Consider the following 12,136-nt stretch of genomic DNA (forward strand, 5'->3'; position numbering starts at 1 on the left):
GCGGAACAGTTGTTAGTGATCCATACCCATCGCTTGCTTGGACATTAGCGAAGAACATTACTGTCTGCATGTCGCCCATCACTTGCGACACTTGTTCTAAATTAAAGTTACGTATTTTCAATTTGCTTTATTGAAATAAAACTACTGATGTTATTTGCTTGAATTGTTGTATAGCATTCCGAGAGCGCAGCATTCCTTAGGCACCGTACAGGCGACGAGTGGGCACGACGCCAACATAAAATTGTTCATTAGGTACATTGTATCGTGGCAACATTCTCAATCACGGGACAAGTGCAAAATCCTACCGAGGACAAATTTTGGAACCCAAGTGACGAAACCGCAGGGCGGTGCTCAGTACGTGGTACAGCCTGCAGTTTGGTTTTGTTTACAACCACAATTCTGATCGTTACATCGTATAAAACGATTTCATCGGCAAACATGGAAATCACTTTACAATGTTTTACAAAAAGGTATTACTTTACAAAAAAAAGTGTAACAAATCTTTTTTTGAGCGGTCTACACTAATAAATTGAAAGAACGCTGGGGCCAACTGTCTCTTAACAAACAAATGTTTTATTTTATTTTTTAATAACTTACAGCACATAAATTACTATCATCAGTAAAATTCCATAAATATTTAATAAAAGTTAAAGTTATGAAGATTACTAGAGGCGTGGAAGAGAATTGGTTAAAGTTGGTACGCTTAAAATAATGTACATTAAGTGTGGTCAAGACATAAGGAAAGTTACTAGAAGCGCGTCCAAATGGCAGCGTCGTGTCACAGTACTTTCAACTAAATCGCAGCTCAGTTTCTTACGCTTTTCTCGAATAATTCAGACACTTCGATTTCTGGCGAAAATGTTTCCTGGTACGTAATTAAAGTACGTTAAATTTCCTAAAAGGGTCTCATTTAATGGATGAAATTAATGTTTATTATTAAATGATGCGACTTGAGAACAAATATGAAATGTGTGCACCACATCGAGGTGCAGGAGAACCGCCTTGAGGGACTGACTGCTGTGGGCCGTAGGTCTGCAGACTGAACGACGGGCAGGCGAGTGCGTTGCACTTCAGAACGTTGTCCCAAGTCCCATACCACCTAGCGGCCCTGCTTCTGTTGCAGAGGGAGGCAGCTGAAGCCTCTTCATGCGTCTGGAGAGCGGAGGCTGAGGTGATGTATCCGACACTCGTCATGCTCTCAAAAGTATTCCAGCTGTTGGTAAACGAAACAATGAAATTGACATTGTGGAATACGTATTGGCAGCATGCTACCATTTTGAACAGGCTCTTCATTGTGGTAGATAGTTAACAGCTACGACTGTTGAAGTTTTTTACCTAACAGCTCGGTTAACAGCTGCAAATAAATCGATAAACTGAAAATAACTCCACTATATAAACACGGGTCCAGTCAAGTTCTTTTGCCTTCTCACATAATGGAACTGGTCAGGAAATGTTGGCAGTTAGCAGTGCCTGTCGGGGGGTAGTCTCTTTTCCCGGGGTAGTCTGCAACTGTCGTACTGGGTGACCCTGTAGCAGTGTGCTGAATACTGTGCAGAGATTTATGTACATTTTGTCCATATCCGTTTGTTGCCTTATTAGTAATTCATAGCTGTACTCAGTGTGGTGTTAAAACACTGTGTGAAAAATAAACGACCCTCCCCCCTGCGCCTTCGGGCACGCCCACGCACTGCGTCGCCAGTGAGTCGTGGGCGAGCTGCGGGGGGTCGGTACGACTAGGTGTGACGTAACGGAGCGGGGAACCGCCTGCTCGCTATTCAGTGCGCGGTCCTATGAAGGACGCAGGCGCACGAGCAGAATGCGGCCACCTACCCTCTCTGACACGTCTACATCTACATGGATACTCTGCAAATCACATTTAAGTGCCTGGCAGAGGGTTCATCGAACCACCTTCACGATTCTCTATTATTCCAATCTCGTATAGCGCGCGGAAAGAATGAACACCTGTATCTTTCCGTACGAGTTCTGATTTCCCTTATTTTATCGTGGTGATCGTTTCTCCCTAAGTTGGTCGGTGTCAACAAAATATTTTCGCATTCGGAGGAGAAAGCTGGTGACTGGAACTTCGTGAGAAGATTCCGTCGCAACGAAACACTCCTTTCTTTTAATGATGTCCATCCCAAATCCTGTATCATTTCTGTGACTCTCTCTCCCATATTTCGCGATAATACAAAACGTGTTGCCCTTCTTTGAATTTTTTCTATGTACTCCGTCATTCCTATCTGGTAAGGATCCCACACCGCGCAGCAGTATTCTAAAAGAGGGCGGACAAGCGTAGTGTAGGCAGTCTCCTTAGTAGGTCTGTTACACTTTCCAAGTGACTGCCAATAAAACTCAGTCTTTGGTTTGCCTTCCCCACAACATTTTCTATGTGTTCCTTGCTATTTAAGTTGTTCTTAATTGTAATACCTAGGTATTTAGTTGAATTTACGGGCTTTAGGTTAGACTGATTTATCGTGTAACCGAAGTTTAACGAATTTCTTTTTGCACTCGTGTGGATGACCTCACACTTTTCGTTATTTAGGGTCAAGTGCGAATTTTCGCACCATTCAGATATCTTTCCGAAATCGTTTTGCAATTTGTTTTGATCTTCTGATGACTTTATTGGTCGATAAACGACAGCGTCATCTGCAAACAACCTAAGACGGCTGCTCAGATTGTCTCCCAAATCGTTTATATAGATAAAGAACAGCAAAGGACCTATAACACAACCTTGGTGAACGCCAGAAATCGCTTCTGATTTACTCGATGACTTTCCGTCAACTACTGCGAACTGTGACCTCTCTGACACGAAATCACATGTCCAGTCTCATAACTGAGACGATATTCCCTAAACACGCAATTTCACTATAAGCCGCTTGTGTGGCAAAAGCCTTCTGGAAATCCAGAGATACGGAAACGATCTGGAATCCCTTGTCAATAGCATTCAACACTTCATGCGAATAAAGAGCTAGTTCTGTTTCACAAGAACGATGTTTTCTAAACCCATGTTGACCGTTTGTCAATAGACCGTTTTCTTCGAGGTAATTCATAATGTTCGAACACAATATATGTTCCATAATCCTGCACCGGCCGCGGTGACCGAGCGGTTCTAGGCGCTTCAGTCAGGAACTGCGCGACTGCTACGGTCGCAGGTTCGAATCCTGCCTCGGGCGTGGATGTGTGTGATGTCCTTTGGTTAGGTTTAACTAGTTCTAAGATCTACGGGACTGATGTCCTCAGATGTTAAGTCTCACAGTTTTCAGAGCCATTTGAACCAGAATCCTGCATCGTATCGACGTTAATGATATGGGCCTGTAATTAAGTGGATTACTCATACTACCTTTCTTGAATATTGGTGTGACCTGTCAACTTTCCAGTCTTTGGGTACGTATCTTTCGTCGAACGAACGGTTGTATATGATTGTTAAGTGTGGAGCTAATGCATCAGCACAAGCTGAAGGGGACCTAATCGGTATTCAGTCTGCACCAGAAGACTTGCTTTTATTAAGTGATTTAAGTTGCTTCACTACTCCGAGGATATTTACTTCTACGTTACTCATGTTGGCAGTTGTTCTCGATTCGAATTCTGGAATATTTACTTCGTCTTCTTTTGTGAAGGCATTTCGGAAGGCTGTGTTTAGTAACCCTGCTTTGGCAGCACTGTCTTCGATAGTATCTCCATTGCTATCGCACAGAGAAGGCATTGATTGTTTCTTGCCGCTAACATACTTCACATACGACCAGAATCTCTCTGGATTTTCTGCCAGGTTTCGAGACGAAGTTTCGTTGTGGAAACTGTTATAAGCATCTCGCAATGAAGTCCCTGCAAATTTCGAGCTTCTGTAAAAGATCGCCTATCTTGGGGATTTTGCGTCTGTTGTTTCTGCAACAGTGTTCTGACCCGTTTTGTGTAACAAGGAGGATCAGCTCCGTCGTTTGTTAATGTATGTGGTATAAATCTTTCAATTGCTGCGGCTACTATATTATTAATTTGGAATAAGTGGAGATTGTCTCTCAGGAAGGCGTCAAGTGAATTTTTATCTGATTTTTTGAATAGGTATATTTTTCACTTATTTTTCGGGGATTACAATATTCAATCTCGCTACGACAACCCTGTGTTCACTAATCTCTGAATCGGTTTTGATGCTCGTTATTAACCCAGGATTATTTGTTGCTAAGAGGTCAAGTGTGTTTTCACAACCGTTTACTATTCGTGTGGGCTCATGAACTAACTGCTCGTAATAATTTTAGAGAATGCCTTTAGCACAATTTAGGATGATATTTTATGCGTACCTCTGGAATTAAACATGTATTTTCGCCAACATATCGAGGGTAAATTAAAGTCACCACCAACTATAATCATATGAGTCGCGTACGTGTTTGAAATCAAGCTCAAGTTTTCTTTGAACCTTTCAGCAACTGTATCATCTGAATTGGGAGGTCGGTTAAAGGATCCAATTATTATTTTATTCCGGTTGCCAACAATGACCTCTGCCCATACTAATTCACAGGAAGTATCTACTTCAATTTCGCTACAAGTGAAACTACTTCTGACAGCAACAAACAAACCAATGCCAACCGTGTTTAGCCTATCCTTTTGGAACACCGTTTTGTTCTGCGCAAAAATTTCGGCGGAGCTTACATCCGGCTTTCGCCAGCTTTCAGTGCCTGTAACGATTTGAGCAGCAGTGGTTTCTATTAGCGCTTGTAGTTCTGGTACCTTTCCAGCACAGCTACAATTTACAACTGTTATACCAATGGCTCCTGTATCTACGTTCGTCCTGTGTTGGGCCTGCCCACAATGCCCCCTACCTTCGTCCTGCTACACACGCAGAGCACAGTTTACCCATAATACGGCCCTACGTGACTTAGATGTGGTGCACACATTTAGTATTTCTGATCTAGCCAATTTATTTTAAAAGAAAATTAATTTTATGCCATTAATGCACTATTAACAAAGTGCTTTCATGCATGTCCTGCAAAGCGGAAAATTTTAGTTCTAGAGAAAAAATGAAGACTTTTTTTTTCAGGAAATTTAATATTTAACTTTGTATTGCGAAACATTTTCTCTAGACGTGAACATTTATATCGAAAGCAAGACAGTAGGTTCACCAATGAGATCTTCAAATATTTGTGAAATGAAAAGTCAGCGACAAATTGGATGCGCAACCTACAATGTAATATGAAGGAACTGAGTACGGAGCGAATTCAAGTTGGCAGAGTAAAAAAAAAATGCTCTCAAGTGGTCAGAAGATAAGGTCGAAAAACACGATGGATGGGTGAAAGAGTACTGGAAGAAAAGGATAAGGAATAAGGAACGGAAACTGGCAATTACTCCGAGAAGGAAGGAAAGATATGGATTTGGTAAGAAGAGTTCGTTTTTCGTCGTTTTTCCATAAACAAGCGTTCGCAGCTAACAGTTGAAAACCGATGCTCGGTGCAATAGCAGAAATAGAGACGAGCAGAAAAGAGACGAAATTCGCCACGCATCGGCAGAGGCCAGGGCAGCTCTCGGTAGTAGGAATACGTGTGTGGGGGGGGGGGGGGGGGGGGCGGCTAGTGAGCGGCAACTGGTGGCATGCAGCAGTAGCCTGCTGCAGGCTGCGGGGGAAACTCGCCCACGTAGACGTGGCCGCCGATGCCCGCCGTTAGTCGGTGGGGAAAGCAGAGCGCGCTCGCCCGTGTGTGTGTGTGTATCGGCGGTGATCGCGAGCGGCAGCCGGCGAAAGTGTTAGGCCAGGGGCGTAGCAGAGCACTGTACCGGCGGGGCAGCCGCCGCCTCAGTCGGACAACTCATCCACAGAGCAGGCCGCAAGTTGAGGAGAAACGGTTGAAGTAATTTACGAGGAAATGGCCTGTGAACCTCATAGCAACAACCATCTCCAGATTTAAGTACCGTACCCGCTTAACTAGTGGCCAAGTCCGAAGACTATGGAAATTACGACAGTTCTGGATATAGTAATAGATAATTAAAGTTTGTTGTAAAGCGTAGGTGTGAAATGTAAACTTCTCTAAAATAATGCAAGGAGCGGCCGTATTACTGAGTGAGTAAAAATGAAATGAAACGATGTAGGAGGCGAAGCAAAGGAAGAACAGGCAGAGCCAGCGCAAAGTAAAGAGGGAGTGAGGCGGGCTCTGTGAGTCTGTCGCCGCACGGAATTAGCCGAGCGGCCTAAGGCGCTGCAGTCATGGACTGTGCGGCGGTCCCGGCGGAGGTTCGAGTCCTCCCTCGGGCATGGGTGTGTGTGTTTGTCCTTAGGATAATTTAGGTTAAGTAGTGTGTAAGCTTAGGGACTGATAATCTTAGCAGTTAAGTCCCATAAGATTTCACACACGTTTGAACTTTTTTTTTTGTGAGTCCGTCGCCCGTGTTGTTCAGTCTGTACATACAGCAAACAGCAGAGGAAACCGACAAAAAATTTGGAAAGCGAATTAAACTTTAGGGAGAAGAAATAAAAACTTTGACGTTCGTCGATGACATTGGAATTCTGTCAGCACGTGGAAGGTCAGTCGGACTCAATGGATTCTAAGACGGATAACGTCGACAGAAAAATAACAGTAATATGGATTGAAGTTTTATTAAGACTTTCCTGTAAGTGTTTATCTGGAGTGTAGCCTTGTCACAAGTAAAAGATGGACGATAACAATTCCGACAAGAAGAAAATAGAAAGATTTGTAATATGGTGCTACAGACGAGTGCTGAAGATGTAGTAAGACCGGAAAAGTAACAAGGAGGTACGGAATTAAATGACACAGAAAAGAAGTGTGTCGGACAACTTGGGTAAAGGAAGGGTCGCATTCCGACGCATTACAGTATGGTCACTTCTGAAATGGAGGGAAGAGAAAGTGCGTTTGTGTGTGTGTGTGTGTGTGTGTGTGTGTGTGTGCGTGCGTGCGTGGGTGTGTGTGCGTGCGTGGGTGTGTGTGCGTGCGTGGGTGTGTGTGTGTGCGTGCGCGCGCGCGCGCGCGCGCGCTTTTGGGAGCAGGCGTTGACGGAGCCCGAGGAGAGCTGCCCGAGACAAGTGGTGGGTGGGGGCGCGACCTGCGACAGGGATGAGGCTCTTCTCTCTCGGAATGTCCGTGGCAGCTGGACGGTGCCGCAGTACTGCCGCAAGCACTGCTGCGAACAGCCGGCGGTGTGCGGATGCAGGGTCCAGTTAGTGCGGACTTCAATGCTAGAAATCTGGCGGAAAGTCCCAAGAGGTTCTGGTCTTGTGTAAGTTAAACCAGCGGCAACACACAATCGATACCTTCACTGCGCGATAAAAATCTTAATGTTACTGATAACGGCGCCATTAAAGCGGAGTTACTAAACACGCTTTTCCGAAATTACTTCGCCTAAGAAGACGAAGTAAATATTACAGAGTTCGAGTAAAGAACATCTGCCAACATGAGTAACTTAGATGTACTCGTAGATGTGTAGCGAAGCAACTTAAATCACTTAATAAAGGCACGGCCTCCGGTCCAGGCTGTATACCAGTCAGGTTTCTTTCAGACTAAGCTGATGAAATAGCTCCATAGTCAACAGTTATATACAACCGCTCGTTCGATGAAAGATCCGTACCCAAAGACTGGAAAGTTCCACAGGGGACACCGATACTGAAGAAAGGAAATATCACTGACGTAGATTTGTAGTACGAGTTTGAAGCATATGCTGTGTTCGAACATTATCAATTACCTGGAAGGAAACGGTGTATTGACTCATAGTCGGCAAGGATTCCAAAAAATATAGTTCTTGTGAAACACAACTAACTCTCTACTCACACGAAGTGCTGAGTGCTATTGAGAAGGGCAAATCGATCGCGTATTTCTAGATTTCCAGAAGGTTTTTGACACGGTTCTTCACAAGAGACTTCTAATCAAATTGCATACCTGTCGAGTATCGTCTCAGTTGTGCTACTGGATCCGTGATTTCCTGTCAAAAATGTCACAGTTCGCAATAACTGACGGAAAGTCGTCGACTACAAGTCTTATCTAGCGTTCACCAAGCCTTTCGCTGTTCCTGCTCTACACAAATGTTTAGGAGATAATAAGAGCAGCCGCCTTACATTGTTTGCAGTTGATGTCATTTACCGTGTAGTAAAGTCATCAGAAGATCAAAACTAATTGCTGAATGATTTAGACAAGATATATGAATGCTCCGAAAAGACGCAGGTGACTAAATAAGGGGAATTGTGAAGTCGTCCACATCAGTACGAAAAGGAATACGTTAAATTTCGATTACACAATAAATCACACAAATGTGAAGACTATCAACTCAACTAAATACCTAGGAATTGCAGTTACGAACAATGCAAATTGGGACGATCACATAGATAATGTTGTGGGGAAGTCAAACCAAAGATTACATTTTATTGGCAGATCACTTAGAAGATCCGACAAATGTACTAAATATACTAACTACACTACACTTGTCTGTCTTCCGCTAGAGTGTTTCTGTGCGGTATGGGATCCTTACCGTACAAGATAGACGGGAGACATCGGAAAAGTTGAAAGAAGGGCAGCACGTTTTGTTTTATCTCGAAACAGGGGAGAGTGTGACACGGATATGATCAGCGAGTAGGACTGGCAGTCTTTTCGTGGAGGTCAGGTCTTTTCACGAAATTTCAGTCACCATTTTTCTCCTCCTACTGCTAAATTGGTTGTTTTTTTTACGCCAACCTACACAGTGTGCAATGTTCATGACAATAAATTAAGAGAAACCAGAGCTCGCAAGGAAATACTTAAGTGTTCATTTTTCCCACGCGCTGTTCGTGACTGGAACGGTAGAGAAATTGTTTGAAGGTGGGTCGATGAACCCTCTGCCACGCACCTAAGTATGGATTGCACAATAGTTACATGTAGACGAACGTAACTGCGGAGACTTCGTGACACGAGCGGTAGCGTTGAACTGCTTTCGCGCATTAAGACCTCTCAATAAGGAATAGGTGAGGGCTGCAGGGCAGGCAGTGAATGTGCCTCGTGTAGCTGCGAAACTACTTCTTCACGGTTTCAGATTAAGATTCAGTGTATAACGTTACGTTCGTCTGAGCTGACACAAGTCAGAAGTTTGTTACGGTAGCGACTGACCGAATTTGTAAAATTTTAAATGCTGTCGCATTCTACTCCTTAAAACGTCTAACCTCACGTTAAGAATTTAACACGATTATAAAAGTACCATAGTGCGAGGGTTTCGCGGTCTCGACACACGCCTTTACCTTCAGCTGGCAGAACTGCCCACTTCTTTCAGAAGTTCTTCCTGAAAGTTGCTTTTTACAAAGAAGAACTGTTCAGCTTTCGTGGAAGATTATATGTTTTTATTCGGCAGAATGCAGACTGACTCGAACTCACAACTCAAGTTAAAACTAGTTATTACTAACAATAAGCATGACTGGAGTGTTCCGAGGCTGCTGTCAGAGGCCTCCTTTACTTCATCCGACACTCTGCGACCATCGTGCAGCTGCTCCACGGCGCTCTGACTCTGCGGCTGCTCGGGACGGTTCGGCCCGCCACAGGAGCGCCTCAAGCAGTCCAGACACAAAGGACGCAGAATCGGTTCAGTACTCCGGCGAGCACCAGTAACACAACTTAAATTCGACTGCCTACCGACCAGCCACGATTTCTTATAAGAGTTATTAAGGAGGCAGACGTTTTACGAACCCCTGAATTATTAATTCGGTCTTTGTACCCTCACTCGAGTTAGAAAGTGTGTACTCGTACGTATATGTCTGGAGACTGTGGCCACACTACATCCATCCAGTGTTTGAAATGAGAGCGTTTAGTGACTTCCGACACATTTTACACATAATTTCAAATCTTTCCGAAGCTTTTTCTCGCTGGCACCCCAACAAAGTAATGAAAAAAGTTTATCGCTTATTACATTTTCACTGTTCAAGCAGTAAAATATATTCAGCAACAGGCTTGATGTTTTTATTTATTACTCTCTCCCTGCTAAATGTATTCGCAACACTGACTAAACCTGTAAAATTATCTCATTGTACGACAAATAATTCAGGAGATATGACGTCATAATCATCGAGATGCGCGAAATACTACATTTTTCTTTTTAAAAAAGCAGAGCACAAGTTACCCACACTATGTACACGTCCAGCTTTAGATAGTGAGAGCACTAAGCAACATCCAACAAACTTTAAACACAATTTCGAACGTTTATGGAAGTTCGTTTCTTTAACGAATTCAGGTTACTAGTGACTCTCTTTATGCCTCCGTGCGCTGTCTAATCTCTGCTACCTCATAGTCATGGTCCCTCTTTTACAGAAACAGTGGCGGTAATTGAACAGTCGTACAGGTCTTCCTCAAGTAATAAACATGTTCTAAATTTACCGAACAATGTTCCGTTACGATAAAATAGCCTCTCTTCCGAGGGTGCCCATGTAAGTATCGTAAGTAAAGTATTCCGGTGTGGAATGGTGCACGCATAAAATAAGGAGGTGGCCAGATAGCATCGAACAATGTAAATTTATTTCTGTGAGAGGCAACAAGGATACCTGAAGAACAGAATACTGGTTTATTGTGAAAGGACACAGGAGATCGTTCTGATCTAATAAGAATATCTGTCGCTGATTGAGCACAGTTCCACAAGAGTGCGAGAGGAAGCACATAGTCTGTCACCATAGGTTACTCAGCAAGGTCGGAATCGGACCCGGTCACAGTCGGTGGGGCAATGGCTTGTCCCGGTCCGGCAGCGCTACGTCGCAGACCCGCCGTTTACTGCAGTAGGACTCGGGATCAGACTGTTCCAGAGGTGCAGGAGGCGCTCCTACAAAGGTCGCTTCGCGTAGGAATACCAGGGAGTGGCCGGCGTGAGGCGGCTACGCGGATGCGAATGTACTACCGACTGTGTGCGGTGACTTTGGCCCTCCCCTTACAGGTGCCTGTTTGGGCGGCAACCCGCAGGACAGCGCTGTGCGCCGAGTTTGCCGGCCTTCAGGCACCAGCCGTACGCGAGACTTTGGTAAAACCCCGCGAAACGCAGCGTCGACAAAACCGTATTAAACCCTGCACCTCACAAAACTTCCCCCTCCATAGAATGCATCATCAGTCCACCATTAAACCGTACCTCATTACAGCTCCATCTCAATCGATCACCCAGTACCCTCTCTGTCATCCTTTAACACAGATGCATGTAAGTTTAGAGGCAGATGGTTCTCTGTCTTCCTGAAAAGCGTCAAATACAGTAGTCAACTCGCGTGTATCATTGGTACCTCAATAAACACACAGTATAATGCTGCCCCGACGGAAAAAAATCGACTGCTTCCCTGAATCCCTTTGCTTCCATGTTGACATTTTCTCGAATTCATCTTGGTGCCACATTCTTGTTCCCATGTACAAATTGCTCTGCGCCAACCAGAAGATACGCAAGTACTTCATCAGTTTCCCCGCATTTTGGTGTATATTCGGTCAATGAATTAGACAAGCTTAATGGTCAAAATAACAAAAGTATTCCATGATAGGTGTGAACTTTAATTATTAGTAACTTTTTAGTTAATGACTTTTCAGGAAAAGTAAAACACTTACTTGAAAAAGGAAAAGTAGGGCTTTCAAATGAGCTATGTTTCTCTTGAATTGCACAATCATTTACCCACTACATTTTTACAACCATATAGAATTTGAACATAACAGATTACAAATTTCTCTCAAAAGAAAAAGTTTTTTAATAAACTAAATTGACCGTAGCATAGTATAACTCAGATGAATTAGTGAGCAATAAATCTTAAAGAAATATCACCCCAGTAAGACTCTTGATGTTTTAAGTAAATGTGATTTAGTTATTACCCTTATAACTGAGAAAAGAAAAGAAAGTAGAAAGTGGAACCAACCTTATCTTGCTACATTTCAACTCCTGCTCAGATTTTCTTAGTGTTCCATACATAATGGGGATGATACACGTAAACTGTTACAAAAAGAAATGATCGTTGTACTAGGCCGCTAAACTTTATTCCTCATATGATTGTTTTAAATTACTGATTTATTTATTTTGATCCAACATCAACTGATTACAAAAAAAGGTTTTTTTTTGTTCCAGTCTTCTGGATAAGTCAGAGCCTTACTTACTAGGGTTACATATTATTGGCTGGCACTTTTATCTACACAACTTTATCTAAATTTAGTTGAGAGAACAGAGTTACATATTTGGA

The 12,136-nt window shown here is 43.4% G+C and overlaps 1 protein-coding gene across 1 annotated transcript in view; it reads left to right on the forward strand.

The window, feature by feature from the left end:
• The window catches only part of LOC124551115, a 409,786-nt gene that overhangs the window by 367,436 nt on the left and 30,214 nt on the right, over positions 1-12,136 (forward strand). The window lies entirely within an intron of this gene.

The sequence above is a fragment of the Schistocerca americana genome, chromosome 9 (assembly GCF_021461395.2).
Source record: "Schistocerca americana isolate TAMUIC-IGC-003095 chromosome 9, iqSchAmer2.1, whole genome shotgun sequence".
In the NCBI taxonomy this organism is placed as follows: domain Eukaryota; kingdom Metazoa; phylum Arthropoda; class Insecta; order Orthoptera; family Acrididae; genus Schistocerca; species Schistocerca americana.